At 38.1% G+C, this 23,609-nt stretch overlaps 1 non-coding gene across 1 annotated transcript; it reads left to right on the plus strand.

Moving 5' to 3' along the window:
• The first annotated feature begins 22,754 nt into the window (after positions 1-22,754).
• On the plus strand, positions 22,755-22,859 carry LOC141694241 (small nucleolar RNA R71). Its single transcript, XR_012563562.1, has one exon. It is a non-coding gene; the product is annotated as a small nucleolar RNA R71 (small nucleolar RNA).
• The last annotated feature ends 750 nt before the right edge of the window (positions 22,860-23,609 follow it).

Below are 23,609 nucleotides of genomic sequence, written 5' to 3' on the forward strand. Positions count from 1 at the left end.
TGATTCGCTTAAGTCACTCGGGTACCCTCGACTCCACCATTTTTAATAATTTAACCTTTACGAGTTTTAAAGCGATTCCTTCGCGAGTGTCTTACCAACTGCCTAACACACTTACCATAAATGTTTCATACATTAATTAACCCTTTTTGGTCTTTAACCTATGTTTCAAAGTAAGGCGAGGGGAAAAGTTTCGTTCGCGAAACGCCGTTACTTGAAACGGTCGTTTCTCCTAAACCGTGCGTCGGAATCGAACGAACTACATATCAAAACGAAGCTTGTAACATGAGTTATCTAAACATGGCAGTGGTGATAATCTAGCAGGGGGTTCTCGGGTCCTAATGTTATGCACAAAAACAGTCTACGGAAAATCGGACGTTACGACGGCTATGTTTACGCGATTTCCCAAATTTTAAACCATTCAATACCAACCACAAATCAACCCCAAATCAATCATACAACCAATATCCCTCTAAACCACATCATAACAGCCCCAACAAATCCACATTAACCATTTATACTTATTCCTCACATGAACTAAAAGCTTTACTTAGGTTCTTTAACTAATTACCAAGATTTACAACTCCAACAATGCAACAAACCCAACTAATCTCTACAAACTCAACCAAACTTCAACCAATCAAGCATCATGCTTCACATATGCTATATCAAACACATTCAATCCTAATTACTCAAAACTAAAGCTAGGGTTTGTAGTTTATACCTTCCTTGGAGAGTGGAGAATCAAGAGAATGGCTTGGAATCACCTTTAAAGCCCTTATCCAAGCTTAATCTAAACAAAACTTCAAGAACACAAATTTTAGTTCTTGAAAACACTATTCACCATCTTCTTTCATGATTTATAGAAAAAGATTGGCTTGGAATTAGAAGCTTAAACTTATAGGAAGTATGTAACTATCCATGGGGAAGCTTAGATAATTACCTTGCTAAATAGTAAGTGGAGGAGCTTGGACTTTCATTTTTTAAGAAAACCACCCGAGAGCATGAAGAAGAAGAAGAGAGAATTTTGTGTTTTGGCTTGATTTGCTTTTGGTTGGTTGATTTTTGTTGTTTGTTTTAGTGAATTACCTAGTTGCCCTTGGTTTTGTGTGGTTAAAAAGTCACCACATCTCCTTCCTTTCTTGTCATGCCTATGTCACCTTGCACATGTCATAATGCTCCCACTTGTCCACACCTTGTGGTTTGATGATGTCACAATCCCTGGCTTCTTGTACAAGCTTGTCTCTTGGTCACTTATTTGTTTTACGGTTCGCTTATCTTTCGTTCTCGTTTATCGTTTGAGGGATCATACCCGGGATCTTATTACTTAGGTTCCCTTAACCTTTCTCAATATATTATATTCCTTTTATGATCCTCTCCTATAATCCTTTAATTTAAATCCTTTTTATCATGTTACCTTATACTCAATTCTTTCCGTATCTAGTGGATTTCCGGGAAAAACCAAAGTGTTCGGAATTGGATTCTGACGATCTTTACATACACTTATATACCACATAGAGTACTAATAATATCCCATAAGATCAATAACAGAACCCCTACATAGCGTGGCATGAAAAGTTTTCTCGTTCAGCAAAAACACTATTCATAAGGGTTTCAAAATTTCTCAAAAATTGGGGTTATTACAGGCATCGCCTGGGAAATATCGGTGAGTTCTCCTTTCCAAATAGATACGACTTCTTGGTGGAGCCGTATCAACAAGTTTCTACTTGGGAAAAGTGGGGACGAGCTTTACGTTTCAGAGTCATGGATTTCATCTGAACTAGGAGTGGCGTAAGTGGCCGAGTAGCGCCGGCCCAGCCTTATTATATTGGCCCAAATGGCCTGGAAGTTCCGCTAAGGCGGTCCATTCCTTAGGAGTTCAGTGTTCGGTTGACAAGTAAATCCGACAGGTTCTCCTCTACATGTAGAAAATGGTGGGGTTGTACTACTACGACTGATCATCGTAAGTGGTCTTCCTGGCACGGCAAACTCCCGTACTGAGTTCATCATCCAATTGGATAATTTCTGCAACACTACCCAGAGCACTTCGATAGAAAGGCTACGGTTGGGCGATTGTTGGGTGTTGGCAGGGTCAAGTTTTCAAAATGATGTTTACATCAAATGAAGTATCTCGTAACTTCATTTTATTTTGATAATATTTTAAAGATTTAATCTATTCAAATCTTGTCTTATAGTCTCATCTATGTGATGAACTTTTGAAATTAATTATAACTTGAACGGTGGTAGTTCAAGTAGTATTTGGAAAAGATATAAGTATATTGGAGTATTTGGTAACTTCATCTTTTAAGCTTATATCTAATTAATAATTGTCTTATGAATGACAAAGATTTTCAGAAAAACGTTGAGACAAGGTTAGATATATGAGATCACCTTGCAACGATATTTTTTTTATATACAGTTATACACTGGGACTTTGTGTATACTATGCATGGAAGAGGACTTCCAATATTTTGAAAAGTATATATGTATATATGTATATACTGAATATTTTGCGACTTCATCGCATTAAGATATCAACTTGGTTCATTTCTTTTGACCAAGACTTTCATGAGTATTATGAGTGGGCTCATATATTGTTAATCATTATACATATTATTTTGGTGGGCTTGCTGCTCACCCTTGCCTTCTTCTTTCATCACACAACATCAGATAGACAAGATGAACAGGACCAAGCTCCCAATTCGCGAGCGGATAGGAAACATTCCGCAGTTTCCTATAGGCGTTGATGTCGCTGTAGCTGAGGTAGGAACTACCAATAGGCTAGGCTTTCAACTTTTGATGTACCAGATTTATGTATATTTATGAATTGTAATAATGGCAAAGAACTGTAAATTTATTCAGAAAACCTTTTAAGGTGTATTGGCAGATAATTGTGGAATAAAATGACTTGTGATTACTTTTGGATGTTCATCTCTGAGACTATAACGTGTAGTGTGTGTGTTTATTGTGGGGTCACAGTACAGAGTAGTTGATTAATTATTAAGGTTGGGTGTTACTAAGGGAAATGGAACTCGTGACAACCCGGATCCCCGACCCCGGATCTGGGGGTGTTACAGAAGTGGTATCAGAGCTAAGCGTTATAAACCTCAGAGATGATGGGACGTTAAGATAATAAGTTCACAAAGATAATAAGAACTCTTGCCAAGTTCATAGTCGGGCTACCTAACGTAGTACTGACAGTTAAAACCCTTATGGGAACCTTTATAAATATCGTGATAGGAGCGTAGTTCGTTATCGTATATGGTAGCGGGACTCCGAACCCTGAGGTTGAGGAGCAACAGCGCGATGATGTTTTATTACTAATTGGAGATCGGATTGTGGATCCGATAGAGTGTCCTAATGCAGGACCGGATGATGTTGATATTGAGGATGTAGCGGTTGAGGATGTTGTCCTAGAAGGGATAGTTGTTGAGGAGGATCCCATGGAGGATCCTGACAGGATTGGATAAAGGACCACTGATGAATTGATGACCATGGTTTGGTCGACTACCAGAGGTAGAATTGGCCGGTCACTACCGGATGTTCGTTCAAGTTTGTAAAGATAGTATCCCCTTTAACGCGGCTTACTCGTAAGACTGAGAAGTTCGAATGGACAGAGAAATGCGAGAACAGCTCTCAAGAACTGAAGCAAAGGTTGGTGACGGCCCCTATGCTGGCGTTGCCGGATGGAAAAGGAGATTTTGTGAAGTGTAGTGACGCTTCGCACAAGGGCTTAGGGTGTGTGCTTATGCAGCATGGTAAGGTAATCGCGTACATGTCAAGACAATTAAGGTAATATGAAATTCGATATCCCCGCCCATGAGCTTAGGCTCGTGGCAATAGTTTTACCCTAAAGATTGGAGGCACTACTTGTATGGAGAGAAGTGCGAGAATTACCTCAGCCATAAGTGCTCTAGTACATTTTCACGTAGAAAGAGCTCAACATATGCCAGAGGAGGCAGTTAGAGCTAATCAAGAATAATGATTGGGAGATTCTTTATCATTCGGGGAAAGCCAATGTGGTGGCTGATGCCCTTAGTAAAAAGGAGAGACTCAAGATGATAATGCCTTTGGGAGAGTTTATAAGAGATTTTGGAAATAGTAGTGAAGGTAACCGGAGCCGGTACCGAAAAGCTGTTTGAGATTGCAATAGAGACCGAATTATTGGAAAAGAGCATATTGTGCCAGAAAAAGTGATGAATGAAGGCAGAGAGCCAACAATTAGATAAAAGATTAATACCGAGAAAGATGATAAAGGAATAATGAGGTATTCCTACAGAATTTGGGTTCCAAATGTTCAAGAGCCTAAAGATGAAATCTTAGATGAAAGCTAGTTTGAGGAATAAGATTTAGAGAAAACCCTGAACGTGATAGTCAGGGAGGTCGCCATCAAGATAGAAGGAACCCATAACATAATGAAGTGGAAAATGAGGATTGTAAATTAAAAGATGACCCCAACTATGGGGAGTAGGATGAAACATTTCATACTAAGGAAACAGAAAGTCGAGTAAGGAAAGGAGACCCGAGACGGTACTCCTATACGGCAATTCATGGACCTGTCTAGACAGAACTTAGACTATTATCCCCAACCACCACCTTGAGGAAGCAATGCGATAGGAAATTCTTTTACGACCTTTAAGTCTCTAAGCTCTCAGAGTTCCAAGGAACAGGTTGACCTAGTCGAGGCAAGAGCCTGGCTAAAGGAAATAGATGAATCATTTGAGATTCTGAATGATTGACGAACCACAAAAGACTGTTTTGTCACTCACCCTCCTAAGAAAGAGACCACCCGCTGGTGAAAGACCAAGGAAGGCACGGAGCAAGAGATTATAATAAACTGATTTAAGTTCAGTCAATTGTTTTCGGGAAAGTAATTCCCAAAGATAAGGAGATAGTGTAAAAGCTTTGGAGCTAGAACAAAAGTGGATGAGTGTGATGAATTATGAATCTAAGTTGTAAAAGTTATCAAGATTCGTTCTGAGGACACGAATCCAGAATGACGGGATGTTTGGAATCAATACTTATGTTGTGTTAGTTCATGAAATAATAATAAGAGAAAGGAATATAACGGCAATAGAGTTTGAGGAATGATAAGGGAGTTGGGTATGAGGAAACCCTAAAGACTCGTAGAAATAGAAATAGAAGAGTATGTAATCGTCAGGATGAGGGTGATTCACCATGAGTTAAAATTGATGGTTGAGGGCATAAGAGATACATATATTTTATCCCCTTTAAGTTGGGAGGATTCGAGGAAACCTTGAAATAGTTCGAAGGATAAATAATGAGACGCGGATAGACTGAGGAGACAAGGAAGTAAGAAATTAGGAAAAATTGGATGAAGGAAGTGACCTTCAAGAATGTGAAGTGTAAGACCGGTGGCTCGATACCCAGAAAGGGAGACGCCAGGTATGAAAGATATCCCAACATTGAGGTAACTGTTGAGATAAACAACAAAAGTAAATAAGGAATTATTAAGAAGAAGTTCACGTTGAACATGACCAATATCTTCCAGAACATCCATGTTATCATTACCAAATCAGGAAAGAAAAGCGGATGACCATTGTTATCTTTTGGAAGCCATATGGATTGACCCCAATTTGAATAAGGATGCTATTATGAAGTTAGGCATAGACTATCGAGGTGGGAATGATGAATAAAATAATCTATCAAGGATATATGACTTGGTTTATCCATGGATGGATGCATGTACCTTTTTAAAGGTGGAATTAAGGATAGAATATCGGTAACTTAAAATGAATCCTAGGGGACTGCATAAAGGTTGGCATGTCACCCTTAATAGGGACAGTATGAGTTTTGACAGTATGATTGGGAAAGGGTTAAGGTAACAACAACCTTTAAGAATCAGTGGAGAAATTTTGCAGAAGTATATAGACAATGGTTCTACTATTAGTAAATGGTATTGTGATATGCCCTGTATCTAGGGAATACAGGAGGAACGATTGAAGGATAACCTTAGAGGTTTTATAAGGAAAAAGGTAATATCCAAAATTCTCAAGAATAGAAATGTGGATAAAGGAAATATGACGTAATTATAATGATGCCAAGTGGGGCATGTGTTACACCACGAGAAAGTATGGATCGAACCAGTAATGGTCGAAATTGTTCAGGGCAATTAGGACTTAAGATAAAAGATGTTCTAAGTATGATTGAGAGTCAGTCGTGACAGTGATTAACCTCTAAAGACTGAGGCAATAACTTATGGAAAAATGGTGATTTTTTTTACTCATCAGATTTTAAGGAAAACATCTTCACATAAGCTGTGATTGAAATAAGGTGGAAAATTTATTTGGAGGTGGTTAAAATGACATTGACTATAAGGAAATTGTACTATCAGGAAAGGCCAAAGAGGTGGCCGACACTTTAAAGGTAAGTGGATAATTATAGGCGCGTGTGCCAAAAGAGGACTTCCAATATTTTAAAAAGTATATATGTATATATGTATATACTGAATATTTTGCGACTTCATCGCATTAAGATATCAACTTGGTTCATTTCTTTTGACCAAGACTTTCATGAGTATTATGAGTAGGCTCATATATTGTTAATCATTATACATATTATTTTGGTGGGCTTGCTGCTCACCCTTGCCTTCTTCTTTCATCACACAACATCAGATAGACAAGATGAACAGGACCAAGCTCCCAATTCGCGAGCGGATAGGAAACATTCCGCAGTTTCCTATAGGCGTTGATGTCGCTGTAGCTGAGGTAGGAACTACCAATAGGCTAGGCTTTCAACTTTTGATGTACCAGATTTATGTATATTTATGAATTGTAATAATGGCAAAGAACTGTAAATTTATTCAGAAAACCTTTTAAGGTGTATTGGCAGATAATTGTGGAATAAAATGACTTGTGATTACTTTTGGATGTTCATCTCTGAGACTATAATGTGTAGTGTGTGTGTTTATTGTGGGGTCACAGTACAGAGTAGTTGATTAATTATTAAGGTTGGGTGTTACTAAGGGAAATGGAACTCGTGACAACCCGGATCCCCGACCCCGGATCTGGGGGTGTTACAGATCTTTAAACTCTGATAGTGTTTTGAATGTTCTGTGACTATTCAATCCAATGAGGATAACTGTGTTAGATGCTGACCTAGTAGTCTTTAATATACTAGAAATCCCATGTTTGAATTAGTTGTTTATGTGGAAACTCATTAACACAAGCAAATTCTGATTTTGAGCTTAGTCAAATTTACTTTGTGTATTTTATTACTAAGTCACAAACTAGATTCTTGCTTCTTATCTATCAGATTCTGATTTCAGTAAATCTTAAGAATGAACTAAATGCTGATAAGCCTCACTTATCAAAAGAAAAGAAAAGAAAAGAAAATTCAGGTACTCCTTTGAGATCTAGAGTAAATATGTTGAAGGGAAGACCCAAGTGCATTGCTGGTATTAAGTAATATGCATTAGAAAAACAAATAAATTTTCTTGGTGACTTTTCACATTCTCTGATTACTGGAGAAATACAATGACAACAGCATAAATTCTGATAAGCAGTCGTGACTCACTTACACTGAGAAGCCACTGTAAAAAGGAATTTCAAAAGATGCATAAAATAAGCACAAACAGTTGAGGTGGACTTTTGCATAAATTTGTTCTATAATAGACTTCATGATTGATGACAGATTTTAAGCACTTTTCTTAGTTATGCCTTATTTCTAAGATGTACCGAAGTTTATCAGACTTTAATCTTTATCTGATATTCTGCTGAAAGCACACACTTTCACTCCATATGAATGATGAAAATTACTGTGGTGATTAAGTTGTTTTTGACAAACAGTTAAGTGTCATTTGCATAAATTCCGAGGACAAGTTCTGATGGAAGTTCTGATGATTAAACTCTGAAGGAAACAAGTCAGTATTTGTATGAAGAATCATAGAAAAAGTTTTTCACTTTTTGAGTTCAGAAGCCATATTCTGATGACTGTTAAAATCTGATATAAGTTAAGTTCTGATATTAAATCCTGATGGAATCCTTGATGCTTACGTGGCATTTTTCTTTACTTGACTTACTTGTGATAAAAACTGAAATAGTCATATCAAATCAGAATATTTAGGTGAGATAAAAATAGTCATAATCATTAAGGGTTAGTGGTAAACGTGTTTGTCTTGAAAAACTGCATGTGCACAGTAATTATTATTTATTTTACGTGCTCATTAACTCTTGCTTTAACTTTTTTTACTGACTGTTATTATTACACATCGATCTAGGGAGACAAGGCATCATTATTTTTTTTCTTAATAATTGTTTATTAAATGACTGATCATCCTTCAGTAAAATCACATCTTTTCTTTTCTTTCAAATAATGGCACATTTTAGTTGGTTTTACTGCTATGGCACAGACACTGTGACCATTTTTAGAAATGGAATTCCGACTTCATATCCTATCAACAACATTCCTTTCGACATCTGGATTCAACTTCCAAACAACATTATAAATGATTTGTTGTCTTTCCAAAGAGAAGTTCATCTCCGTATTCTTAAACAGCAGGAGAAAATCATTCGTCTTGCTGTTCTCTTTGTTAAAAGTAGGAAGAAGAATTAAAAGTCATCCATTTGTATCTCTCCATCATCAGCTTTGTCAGACTTCTTAGACTAAGGCTGTTGATGTTAAGATTCTTAGACTAGGACTATCTTGTACTTTTTGCATATAATCTATAAATTTCATGAAATGTACTCGTTTGATATATTAATGAAATTTTCCTTAATTACAAGATTTAGTCTTTGTTTCTCTCATATTATGTGACTGTAAATGTTCTAATTGTAATTTGTTAATCTTTACTTCATCTATTTAAACTTTATCCTTTGATGAATGTTTTGATTACAATTATGGTCAATAATAAATTTTGTTGATTTGAGGAAACAGTTGCAGCACGGGTTCATGCATCAGAATCTGTGATAATTAAATCTGAGAATGTTACTTCTCACACAGAAACAGTAGCTCAAAGTTCTGATACTTTGAAAAGAAAGAAATCTGTAAGTTCTGTTACTGTTGAAACAACTCCTTCATTGGCAAGGAGATTGAAGAAAATGAAGGCTAGGAGGTATTTGGCTAAGGCTCCATCAGAAGATACTGAAGAAGCTGAGGAAGGGGATCAGGAATCTCTGATCTCACAAGAACTGATTATCATTGAAGCCCTTCGAGCTCAAGCCAAAGACACTGCTACTGATACAGTTGTAACCCCTCCTGTCTCACCTATTAAAGCTCCAGATGATGCTAAAGAACAAACTGAAAATTCTAAAATAGATATTCATAATTTGAATATACCAAATGTTCTTTATCTGAAAGCTCCATCTACAGAAGCTCAGCAATCTCCAACTCATTTTCCAATTTTAAATGCTGAGATACCATCTACATCAACCACACCAGCTCTGGAGATAAATTCTGATGTTCCGAATTTAAATGAAGTTATTCCTGAATCTCTAGTTGCTTCACACACTGTTGTGCTGTCAGAACATAATGAGTCTTCCTCAAGTTTTGAAGACAGTGTTTCTGCTGAGACTCCAGTTCCTATACTAGAAAAGGAAGAATTGGTGAAGAAATTTGTTGAAAAGGAAGCACCTATTCCTTGGGAGGATACTCACAGAGGTGTGGAGTGGACCAAGAAGTGGAATGACACTGATTTCATTCCAAGTTCTAACGTTTTGATAGAGCATATTGCTAAAGCTGATGAGTTGCTCACAAATGCTGATTTAAAGACACAACTCAAGATCACTGCTCTATCTACCAAACATCTTCAAGGTCTACATTCTTCTACTCATGAAAAGGTTGATACACTAAAGGAACATGCTGATAAGCTAGATCTACAACTTAATCTTGACAAGAATAGATATATCATACCTACTCTTGAGAAAATTGAAGCCACTGAGAAGATTTAAGAGAAGCAACAGGCCCAAATTGATGAGGTCCTGGCTAACCAAGTTTCTCAGAAAGCTCAATTGGAAGAAATCCAATCTTCAGTTGAACTTCTTCTATCTCTCTTACTTCCTGATGATGCCAAAAAGGGGGAGAAAGTAGTTAAGTCCAAATGCTCACCTACTGAAATAGTGAAGAAAAAGGATGATAAAAGTGATGACCAGGGAAACTCTGATAAGAGTAGAGGTCAAGGAAAAGTTCAAGGAAAATCTTCTACACAAAACAAGTCAAGTTCTGATGCTGTGAATGCTAAAAGTCTGAAGTCAAGTTCTGATAAACAAAGTCTGATGTCAAGTTCTGATATTCTGATTCAGTCAGGATCTAAAGACTCTCAGAAGTTTTTACAAACTCTGAAGCTAAAGGGGAAGCAGACTACTGTTTATTACAAAAATCCTAAAATCCAGACACTTGATGAGGAGATAGCTAGAAGATTATTTCTGAAACAAAATCCAGGAATGGATTTGGAAACTCTCAAGGAGGAAGAAACTAGATTTGCTGCTGAGAAGACAAATCTTAAGTCTAAAGCTTCTTATGCAAAGAAACCTCCAAGGCCTAAGGAAAAAGGCATTGTGATAAGGGAAAAGTCAAATTCTGAGACTTTAAAGTCCAAGACTAGATCACAAACTGAGATTGATCCTAAGTTAAAAGGAAAAGAAAAGGTTGGTGAACCTTTAAAGATTAAGAAAAAGATAAGTTCTTCCATTCCAGTCTCTCAAACTACAGTGCATGATGATGATTTGATAGAAGATGAAACTGTTCAAATTCTGAAGAGAAGAAAGGTAATTGAAGAATCTAAAACAACCTCTGACACTGCTCAAGTTGTTCAGAATAAAGAACAATAAGCTACAGAAGAAATAGCAAATTGTGATCAAGTTAATTTGGAAAAGATGACAATTGCTGATAAGAAGAAGTTGTTATGGAAGAAAGCTACTCCAGTTGAACCAAAATCCAATCTTATGATGAATCAACTAGCAATATTTGGATTGAGATCCAAGCAACCTAGAGATAAAGCTGGATTAGGTTCTGATGAAGAGAAGATACAAACAGGAGTAGAAGTTACTCTAAGAGATCCTTTCATGTTGACAGACAAACCATATGAACAAATCAAACAAAAGCACCTTGACAAAGTGTTGTCTGCTCAAATTATGATAGATGCTCATGATAAGGAAAATCTAAAGGAGAAATTGATTTTATTTCTCTATGATGGATTAACTTATAGACTAGCTGATACTGATGTGCTAAAGAAGTCTGTCAGAGAACTTCAACATATTTACTATCTTCTGGAAGTAAAATTTGATGTTACAAGAAGATGGTCAGAATACATTTTGAAGGCTATAAGAGATCTATTTAGAATCTCTGGTACAAAGACTTCTCAGTATATACCAATGATTACTGAAGATGATGGAAGAGAAATTCCTATGCTGAAAAATTCTGCTAAGGTGGAAGTTATTCTGAAAGGAAGATGCATATGTTATAATGAAAACTCTTTACATCCTAGAGTTATCAGACTTGGTGATGGACTTGAAAGAACATCAATTCAAGCTCTCAGAACAGCCATTTATCAAATTGGTGATAGTAAAGATGAAGAACTGATGCAGGTCAAAGCACAGTTAGTTGAATTTCTGAGGAAAGCTGAAGACAGGCTGGTAAGAGATTTTTTTAAGAATCATTATGGATTCAGATTGATCCAGTGAAGTTGGTAAAGCTACAAGGACTGTAAGTTGTAGTTAATAGTCTTATTAAACTCTTATTGCATTTGAACTTAAATGTTTTTGACATCATCAAATCTATTAACTTGTATATTTTTGCACAGTTCATAAGTTGGGGGAGATTATTAGATATATTTGAGATGTCATGTCTAATATGTTTCATGTTTAGTTTTCAGATCTTAACAAACAGGAAATATCAGTACTTACTGAAATCAGTACTTACTGGAAGTCAGAACTTAAGGATATCTGGACTTAGATTATCAGAAGATAAATATCAGAAGATGGATATCAGAACTTAAGTACTGGAGGACTAAAAGTTAAGGAAGGAAGCTAATTTACAGGAAAGAAGATCGAGACTAATACAAAAGAAGATATGCATGGAAAGAGTTAGAGGACTTAAAGACTTATATAAGATATCTGATTAATATATTTTAGGAGACAGAATTATATTCCATATCAATTAGAAGTTATCTTGTAACTGTGTACTATATAAACACAGACATAGATTTATACTATATGTGTTATCATTATCGAGAAGATCATACATTGTAACCTAGCAGCTCTCGTGATATTTGTTCATCACTGAGAGAGAACAGTTACATTGTAACAGAGTTTATTATATCGAATATATCTGTTTACTGTTACTTGAGTTTGAAATTGATTTGATTGTATTCTACACTGTATTCAACCCCTTCTACAGTGTTGTGTGACCTAACATATGCACCAATTGATTAGTCAACACAAGACTGAACCAATTTAAAATCTACTCCTAACATAATCATATCACAACCATTACTAGTTATGCTGCATATTTATTCTAGCACAAAACAGACAGAGTTATTCTAGCATGAACAGAGAATTAGAGTGACCAAGGAATCTGTTGTCAGAGTTACCTAGGGTCTGAAACTCAACAATCATACAGAATTACTCAGAAACATGATACAATCACACATATATAAACAAAGTATTCAATCTAGTTGCACAGAATCTTAAGCAGGATCTAAACCCATAAACAGAATTATGATAAGATCACAAATGAGATTACAGGGTCTTAGATCAGACTGCAAACAATATTGAGATGTGTGTGCGTGCCAAAATAAATATCAATATCATGAGTATTTGCATCAAAGAAAACATATAGCATGTGAACATTCAAACAACTCATATGTTACATCAAAAATTTTAACTTACTTACCACCAGCATATAACATGTAACACATGGTAATCAGTTAGCTTCAAAACAAGTTTACAAACATGGATATATATAATAAATAGATATGTAAACTTAATTTCCCCTTATAGCATCATCATCGGGGATGTAAAGTTTACCTGCACCAAATTACATTTGTTAATTTCCTATTAATTGGACAAATTCAACATGCCAAGTTCACTAACCAACTTATTGAAGGTAACTTCATCAAGTGCCCGCGATCGCCCTCTAAACGATCAGAATAAGGGGGGAGGCGCGCTACAACTAACATAACAGGCGTCGTGAAAATGTCTGCAATTTGGTCCGTTGAGGGAACATAATGAAGCTCCACAATTCTATTCATTATATGCTCTCGAATGAAATGATACCTTATATCAATATGTTTGGTCCTTGAGTGATGAACATGATTGTTTGAGATCGCTATGGCACTTGTGTTGTCACAATAGATAGGATTATTCTTCAAATCAAGTCCATAGTCTCGGAGTTGGTTTCTCATCCAAAGAAGTTGAGAACAGCAACTACCAGCAGCAATGTATTCAGCTTTAGCAGTAGATGTAGAAACTGAATGCTGCTTCTTGCTAAACCAAGAAACCAATCTTCTCCCAAGAAACTGATAGCTTCCTGAAGTACTCTTCCGATCAATCTTATAACCAGCATAATCAGAATCTGTGTAGCCAATGAGATCAAAGCCCCTATCTTTAGGATACCAGATACCTAGATTAGGTGTATTCTTCAGATGTCTGAAAATACTTTTGACGGCTATCATATGAGATTCCTTTGGATTAGCTTGGAACTGTGCACACAAGCATGTAGCAAACATAATACCTGGACGACTTGCAGTCAGGTAGAGTAATGATCCAATCATGCCTCGATAAACACGCGCTAATAATACACGCAAGTATACAAGTTCGCAAGTAGTATATAATCTTTTCTAGTTCGTTCCCACAGAGACTGTATTGGTTAACTACTTAATTCACACACTTAAGCAACAATGTATGGTTATTATTTAATGCTAAGATGATAACTAATTGAGGTTGTTTATAACTAAGAATTAAACTAATAGTTATAACTACGAGAAATAAAATTGAATTTATAAGTATGACAAACATGGGATTCTAACTTCATTAAATACATCATTCAATAGCCTTATTGATCTTAACCTTAGCATGCAATGATGATGACACTAATCAGATACACGAAACTGATAAATGCCAACTTTCGTTGCACGAGTACCATACTACTAGACATCCACAAAAGAGATAGAAGCTGAATAGATACCAATTATATTGAGACCCTATATGTCTATAAAATTTGACAACATAACGGTTTAAGCACAAGTTATCTATCTTGATTACACAGGGCAAGTAAGATGGTTAAAATTACCTACGAATCATGCATGACAATACATGAACCTATGCTAACATGGCAAGTTCTAAATCCTTAAATTCACTTTCGCTTCATTAAGAATTAACACACTATCTTATAAGTTCGCGACGCTCATAAGAAGAATACACACAACCATTAGTAGGATATCATACAATCACCACATACTAAGGCATCAAACAATTAACTAACGAAATCCATAAATAAATCCGCTAGAACCCCACGATAACGATTAGCCCATAATCGGACTCATCATCAACGTGGGTTCCGATGAAAGCATGGTACAAACAAGAGTATAGGTTCAACAAAACAAGAAACGAGCATCCAGAATTACAACTCAAAACAAAGATTCACAAGAATAAACTAGATTGTCTTCGCCTTTGTTGAATTGTGCTATAAATCTCTTGTCGTCTTCTCCTTGTGCTCTGGTAAGTCTCCTTATTAAAAAATGATCTTGAGTTATCAATATATAGCAGTCCAATCAGCCCAGGAGTCCAAAAAACAGAATTGCAATAGAATCAGGATTTTATTATCCCGACACGGTGCGGACGCGCACTTTATCAGCGCGGGCGCACCGGCTTCCTATACTTCAGCGCGACCGCGCGCTTGTTCAGCGCGGGTGCGCTGGGCTTCTGCCAAAATTGACTTCTTCCATTTTTCTTGCAGATTCGAGCCGGTCTTCGCGAACTTTTATTCCAACACCTCCTAGACACTATATTAGCACCAAAATAATGTTAATTCACCTGATTACCTAGATAATGCCTGAAATGCAAAAACACTAGAAAACACGTAACAACTTGAGTACAAATGCATCAATCCAAAGCTTATTAGAGCATTATAAAGTGTCATAAATGCCGCTCAACATACCCCCAAACTTAAATCGATGATTGTCCTCAAATATAAACAGACTCAAAGAACAAGAAATAAAAATGCATGAATGTAACTAATATGAATGTAATGATCCCCATAGAGTAAATAAACCAAGCAATAAGCAACACCTCAGCAAATGCAATTATTCGCATAAAGATTAATCAAATCTCTCAAATCAACCTACAAACCATAGACGTGCGTGTGTGCAAATGCTTACAGATTTACTATTGCTACTAGATCGACAATCATGACTCACTTCTTATCAAAACAATCACAAGTTTATAAATAGAATAAAAGCTAGACTCAAAATAACTTATAACACTACAATTCTTATATCAGATTTTTTTATGGATCCATGCTTTTATTCACAATAACACAACACAAGTATGCTTATTTGATCGTGCAATGAGTGAGGTCCACAAAAGACTTATACAATAGTACACATGTAGCGAGCGTTAGGTTAGTATATCCCAGACTATAAAAGCCTTAGGTCACTAGACACAAAGTCCCCTAAGAACTTAAAAACTCGAGTACTAAAGAGCCCACTCGTCATCAATTATACATAACACTTATTCTTCTTTTTTTTCCTATTTTTTTATATATTTTCACAAATTTCTAAACGAGTGCGATCATGTGCAAACCGACTATGGATGTCGTGCATCGCCTCCATCCTCCTCGCGAGACGCCTATATTGCGTCGAACTCAAACCAGCTCCCATCTCTGCTCGTGCTGCCTCCTGCTATGACGAACCAACCTCCTTTCCATATTTAGCTCTCCAAGCTGCTCTACGGGCATGCTGAGAATCTCCTGCTGTAGCTGCCTCCATAGGCACACCACCTGGAAAATGATCATATGAATAACCAAGTCCCTTAGGATCGGGATTCCCTCCATACCACTCTTGCATGCTCTGCAGCATAGAACTATCAATAGGAGCACTGGGAAGCTGAAGCTGCTCATGTGCTGGCCAATGAACTCCAACCGCCACGCACAACTTCATCATAACTAACGCGTACGGAATAGCACCTGTAGTACCTCCCCTCAAGAATCTCAAAATCCCCTGATGAATCACCATCCCCAAGTCAATGTAATCACCCTACAGAATACCCCACCGCAGACTGTTAGGGCGAAAACAGGCGCATCAGATTTGTTCCCACAGAGACTGGTTTAGGTTAAGTTCAAATTATGCACCTATGCAATAATGTATAGTTATCGCTCAATGCTAAGACAGATAACAAATTGAGTTTTGATTAAACTAAGAGATTATACTAAATAACATTAACTAAGAGAATTAAGGTTGTATTACTATATATGACAAACATGGGATCCTAACTTCATTAAATACTTCATTCAATAGCCTTTTTGTTCTTAACCTTAGCATGTAATGGTGATGACACTAATCAGATAACACAAAACTAGTAAATGCCAACTTTCGTTGTACGAATACCCTAATACCAAGCATCCAGAAAAGAGATAGAAGTTGAATAGACACCAATTATGCTTAGTCCTTATATGTCTATAAGAATTGAAAACATAACGGTTTAATGCGCAAGTTATCTATCGTGATTATATAAGATAAGTAAGATGGTTAAAATTACCTACGAATCATGCATAACAAATACATGAACCTATGCTAGCATGGCAAGTTCTAAACCTCTATATTCACTGTCGCTTCAATAAAGATTAACATGCTATCTTATATGTTAGCTACGCACATAAGATGAATAAGCACAACCAATACCAGGTTATCATACAATCACCACACACTAAGGTATCGAAATAAATTAACTAAAGAAATCCATAATTAAATCCGCTAGAACCCCACGATAATGATTAGTTCATAATTGAACTCAGCGTCACCATGGGTTCCAATGAAAGCATGATAATAAACAATATAAGACTACCAGGGTTCAAAGATAAATAAAAAATGAGCATCCAAGTATCAACTATATTAAAGAAAACAAGAGTCTTCTTCTCTGCAGCCTTCTCGTACTCTCTAGGTCTTCTTATTGCTCTCCCAGGCCTCCCCCTCACCATCGTGAACCCATTCTTCTCCGCCTTATCGTTCACATAGAACTCCCGCACAACACTCACGGGCACAGCAGTGGGAGCCTCACAGAAAGGTACCCAACCCATCTCAAGGATCATCTCTAACACCTTACCATCCTTCCCTGATGGCAGAAAACCTCGCTCCTTAGCAATAGGCTTCGAGAGAAGCCTCGTGTACTCCTCCTCAGCCTCAGGAGTAGAAAACCTGGGCCTCACACCACCTGCAGATGAAGAATCGATGGTGCTGTTGTCAACTTGTGTTCTTTGTCTCTTGGGCGCCATCGGGATTGAAGAATAGAGAATAAAAATTTAAGAGTTTAGAAAGACTTTGTGTTTGAGAGTTTGTGAATTGGTGGAGAAGTTGTGTGTAAGTGTATGTATTTATAGGTGGAGAGGTATGAATTCTCTAAGGAATAGAAGTGGGAAATGATTATGGGAATCATGGGAATAATGGAATTGATTAGGAGAGGGAATTATGGGATGTGGAAGAGTAAAAACGAGTTGGAATTGAATTGGTTAAAAATCCTGATTTTCTCTTAAAACTGTCGTTTTTATATTTTTTTTCGAATAGGGACCCGGCATGGGCGCGCGCTAGGACAGCGCGGGCGCGCTCACTCTCTGGAAAACCGGCGCGGCCACGCGCTTGATCAGCGCGGGCGCGCTTGGTTACTGGAAAAACGGCGTGGCCGCGCGCTAGAACAGCGCGGGCGCGCCCAGCTTCTGTAGTTGGCCTTGAATTTTTTTTCTTTTTCTGTTTTTTTTGTTTTTCTCCTTTCTTGTTGCTTCTTCTACCTACTAATGTATAACATACTTGGGTTGCCTCCCAAGAAGCGCTTCTTTTACGTCGCTAGCTTGACGTAGAATCTTGAGATCAAATGGACAATAAAACGGCACTAACCACCTCGCGATTTATCCTGTCACCATAATAATGCTTCAACCTATGACCATTTACCTTGAAGGCTTGGGCCAGATCATTTTCAAAAATTTCCACTGCTCCATGTGGAAACACAGTTTTGATAATAAACGGCCCTGAACATCTGGACTTCAACTTTCCAGGAAAAAGACGGAGACGAGAGTTAAACAAAAGAACTTGTTGCCCCGGCACAAATGACTTGAGCACTAAACCCCTATCGTGCCACATCTTGACTTTCTCCTTATACATTTTGTTGTTCTCATAAGCTTGAAGTTGAAACTCGTCAAGTTCATTTAATTGAAGCATCCTCTTCTTTCCAGCCGCATCCAAGTTCAGATTCAACTTTTTCAAAGCCCAATATGCCTTATGCTCGAGCTCCACAGGAAAATGACACCCCTTACCATAAACCAACTGAAATGGCGACATTCCCAATGGAGTCTTATATATTGTTCTATACGCCCAAACAGCTTCATCAAGCTTCAAAGACCAATCCTTCCTTGATGGACACACCACTTTCTCCAAAATGCGCTTGATCTCTCTATTAGATACCTCAGCTTAACCATTCGTCTGAGGATGATAAGCCGTAGCAATGCGATGATTTACATTATACCTTTTCATCATAGCAGTGAACTTGCGATTGCAAAAATGGGACCCCTCATCACTGATTATGACTCTTGGAGTTCCAAACCTTGTAAATATCTGCTTGTGAAGAAAATTAAGTACCACTTTCGCATCATTCGTTGGCAACGCCTTAACTTCAACCCATTTTGACACGTAATCAACCGCCAACAAGATATACTAATTGTTACAAGATGAGACAAATGGTACCATGAAGTCAATTCCCCAAACATCGAAGACCTCAACTTCGAGAAGCACATTAAGAGGCATCTCATCCCTCTTAGACATATTACCCACACGTTGACATTGATCACATTTCAAAACGAACTGATGAGCATCTTTAAATAACGTCAGCCAAAAGAAACTGCTTAAAGAACACGAGCTATTGTCTTTTCTCCACCATAATGTCCTCCATAAGCCGTTGAGTGGCAATCTCACAAGATCCCCCTGTTTCGCTGTAAGGGATACATCTCCTGATGATTTGGTCAGCTCCTTGGCAAAAAAGAAATGGCTCATCCCACATATACCACTTCACCTCATGTAGAAACTTTTTCCTTTGAGCATAAGATAAGTCAGGAGGCATGATATTACTCACAAGGTAGTTCATAATGTCTGAAAACCACGGTTCTTCTTCTTGCACTCCAAATAGTTGCTCGTCGGGAAAAGACTCATTTATCAATATCTTATCCAATGAAGTAGCATTAAGATTTTCTAAACGCGGGAGATGGTCAGCGACTTGATTTTCAGTTCCTTTTTTGTCCTTGATCTCTAGTTTAAATTCTTGGAGCAAAAGAACCCATCTAATCAATCTAGGCTTCGAGTCCTTTTTTGAGACGAGACATCGAATTGTGGCGTGATCAGTGAAAACTGTCACCTTAGTCCCAAGTAAATAGAAACGAAATTTCTAAAAACCATAGACAATAGCCAAAATCTCTTTATCCATAGTAGTATAATTCAGTTGGGCAACATTTAGGGTCTTACTAGCATAGTAGACCGCATGAAATATGTTGTTCTTCCTTTGCCCAAGAACTGCTCCAACTGCATAGTCACTTGCATCGCATATCATCTCAAAAGGCTCATTCCAATCAGGTGCAGTTATGACCGGTGCCGTGATTAAGCTCTTCTTCAATGTCTCAAAAGCTGCAAGACACTCGTTATCAAACTTGAAAGGAGCATCTTTCTCTAACAGACTACACAAAGGCTTTGAAATTTTCGAGAAGTCTTTGATGAAATGCCTGTAGAAACCCGCATGACCAAGAAAACTGCGAATTCCCTTAACAAAAATAGGTGGAGGAAGATTCTCAATGCCCCCACCTTGGCCTTGTCCACCTCTAGACCTTTACTAGAAACCTTGTGCCCGAGAATAATGCCCTGACGCACCATAAAGTGACATTTCTCCCAATTGAGAACCAGATTGGTCTCAACACACCTTTTGAGAACATGTCCAAGATTTTGCAAGCATTCATCAAAAGAATCGCCAAAGATTGAGAAGTCTTCCATGAACACCTCCACATTCTGGCCAATCATGTCAGAAAAGATGGCCATCATACATATCTGAAATGTGGTTGGCGCACCATATAGACCAAAAGAAACTCGTCTAAAGGAGAAAGAACCAAATGGACAAGTGAAAGTAGTTTTCTCCTGATCTCCTGGAGTGATACAAATCTGATTGTAACCCGAATATCCATCCAGAAGACAATAGTACTAATGACCGGCTAACCTGTCGAACATCTGATCAAAGAAGGGCAAAGGGAAGTGATCCTTTCTAGTGGCTTTGTTTAGCTTCCTATAGTCCATGCAAACTCTCCACCCCGTGACTGTCCTTATAGGAATAAACTCATTCTTCTCATTTTCTACCACAGTAATTCCACCTTTCTTTGGCACACATTGAACCGGGCTTACCCATGAACTGTCAGAGATAGGGTAGATGATCCATGCATCTAGCCACTTAAGAATTTCTTTCTTCACTACTTCTTTCATGATGGGATTAAGTCTTCTTTGCCGCTCGACCGTAGGTTTGCTACCTTCCTCTAGCAGAATTTTATGCATATAGTAAGAAGAGTTGATTCCCTTGATATCTGCTATAGTCCATCCGATTACCGACTTGAACTCTCTCAGAATCCTCAAAAGCTTTTCCTCATCACTATCTGAAAGGTCAGATGCAATAATAACAGGCAGAGTAGATGCATCACCTAAAAATGCATACCTCAAATATTCAGGTAAAGGCTTAAGCTCAAGAGTGGGAGTTTCCTCAATAGAAGGCTTGAGGCGTTTAGGAGCTTTGTTCAATTCCTCCATTCTAAGAGATTCAAAAGGCATATCAATTTTTCTTTTTCAGGGAAAAGCATTCAAATATTGCAATTGTTCTCCCCCTTCGTCATATTCACTATCTGAATTCCCCAATAAGGCTTTTTCTAAGGCATCAGACCTTAGCAATTGATCAAGTTCCGATGTGACCACCGAATCGACCAACTCCACTTTTAAGCACTCCTCATTATCAGTAGGGAATTTCATAGCATTGAGCACATTAAAAAAGACATCCTGATCCATAACTCGCATGGTGAGCTCACCCTTCTACACATCTATCAAGGTTCGGCCAGTCGTCAGAAAAGGTCTTCCCAATATTATGGGAATCTTCTTATCCTCCTCGAAATCAAGAATTATGAAATCAGCAGGAAATATGAGTTTATCAACCTTGACCAAGACATCCTCCACAATACCTCGCGGATATGTAATAGAACGGTCGGCCAATTGCAAGGTCATATAAGTCAGTTTGGGATCAGGTAAATTCAACTGCTTGAAAAATAACAAAGGCATCAGATTGATGCTAGCTCCCAAGTCACATAAGCATCTGTCAAAAGACACTTTTCCAATAGTACATGGAATAGTGAAGCTTCCTGGATCTTTAAGCTTCGGAGGCAACTTCTGTTGCAGCACAGCACTGAATTCCTCTGTGAGAGCGACTGTCTCTAAATCATCTAGCTTCACCTTCCGAGAGAGAATACCTTTCATAAACTTTGTATAAATAGGCATCTGTTCGAGATCCTCGGCGAAAGGTGTGTTGATATGAAGTTTCTTGAACACCTCCAGAAACTTCTCAAATTGCTTGTCCATCCTTTTCTTCTGCAGCCGCTTGGGAAAAGGCCGTGGAGAATAGATCTGTTTCTCCCCTGTATTACCCTCAGGCGTAGTGTGCTCAACAGTAGTCTTCCTCAGTTCCACTTTTTTTTCCTGTTGAACTACTTCTTTCTCAGCACCAACTTCTTCAGTCAACTCTTGAGTTTGTTCAGGATTCGCAACCTTTCCAGACCTTAAAGTGATTGCATTTACCTGCTCCTTAGCTTTCCTCTTTCCTGGTACTTCAGTGTCACTAGGTAATGTACCGGGCTGACAATTTAGCAAGGCTTTGGCAATTTGCCCAATTTGATTATTCAAGATCTTGATAGAAATAGCTTGACTCTTGCACATAAGCTTCAACTCCTCTAATTCAGATTTTTCATTAGCTTGTTGCAGCTGGAGTTGCTGTCTAGGTGCATATTATGGTTGCTGAAAACCAGGGGGGTTGTACTATTTAGCTGGGTACTGCTGATAAGGTTGTTGAACCGCATTCTGAGCATTGCTCCAACTGAAATTAGGATGATTGTGATTGTTGAGATGATAGGTGGCTGGCACTGGTTGTTGCGATCGCTGAAAGTTGCTCACGAACTGAGCTGATTCACTAGAAATTACGCACTGATCAGTCTCATGGGCACCAGCACAAAGCTCACAGACACTTGTGATTTGATTTACTCCATAATTAGCCAAAGTGTCCACCTTCATCGTCAAAGCTTTAAGTTAGGCAGCGATAGCAGTAGTTGCGTCCAACTCCAGAATTCCTGCGACTTTCCCTTGAGTCAGTCTCTAGGATGGATTCTGGTACTCATTAGTAGCCATCAGTTTAATTAGTTCATAAGCTTCATCATAGCTCTTAGCCCACAAGGCTCCTCCTGATGTTGCATGAAGCATGGGTCTAGAAGTAGCACCCGATCCATTGTAGAAGCAATTAATAATCATCCAATCAGGCATGCCATGGTGTGGGCACTTCCTTAGCATCTTCTTATATCAATCCCAAGCCTCACATAGAGATTCCCCTTTGCTGAGCAAACTGGGTAAAAGCATTCCTGATTGTAGCAGTTTTTGCCATGGGGAAGAAGTTAGTGAGAAACTTTTGTGCAAGATCCTCCCAAGTGGTGATAGATCCTGCTGGAAGAAAGTGTAACCAGCACTTAGCCTTGTCCCTCAGAGAGCATGGGAACAGGCGTAGCTTGATAGCCTCTTTAGTCACATCATTGAATTTGAAAGTTTCGCAGATCTCGATGAAATCCCTAATGTGCATGTTGGGGTCTTCAGCAGGAGAACCCCCAACCTGAACTGAGTTCTATATCATCTGAATCGTGCTTGACTTGATCTCCAAAGTGTTAGCCGTGATGGCCGGTCTGATGATGCTTCACTGAATGTCATCAATCTTAGGCTGAGAATAGTCCATCAGAGCCTTCAGATTTTCTGCTTGATCTCCCATCGCTACTACAACTGGTTCTTTGACTTTCTCTTCTTCTTCTACCTTCTTTTCTTCCTCAAAAACTTCCTTACGAACTACCACAACTTCTTCCTCGGCTTTATCCAGTGTTCTCTTATGAGTACGTGAACACGTATGCATACACCCTCGCTAGAGTACCTGAAATACGACAAGGAAATAAATAAGTAACAATGTCTGAGTCAATAAACTTTAACGACCACTGATGGAAAGCACATAAATTATCAATTAACACTGCAGTCCCCGGCAGCGGCGCCAAAAACTTGTTAGTCGCTAAACACGCGCTAATAATTAACGCAAGTATACGAGTTCGCAAGTAGTATAGAATCTTTTCTAGTTCATTCC

The sequence above is a fragment of the Apium graveolens genome, chromosome 10 (genome assembly GCF_009905375.1).
Source record: "Apium graveolens cultivar Ventura chromosome 10, ASM990537v1, whole genome shotgun sequence".
Classification (NCBI taxonomy): Eukaryota; Viridiplantae; Streptophyta; class Magnoliopsida; order Apiales; family Apiaceae; genus Apium; species Apium graveolens.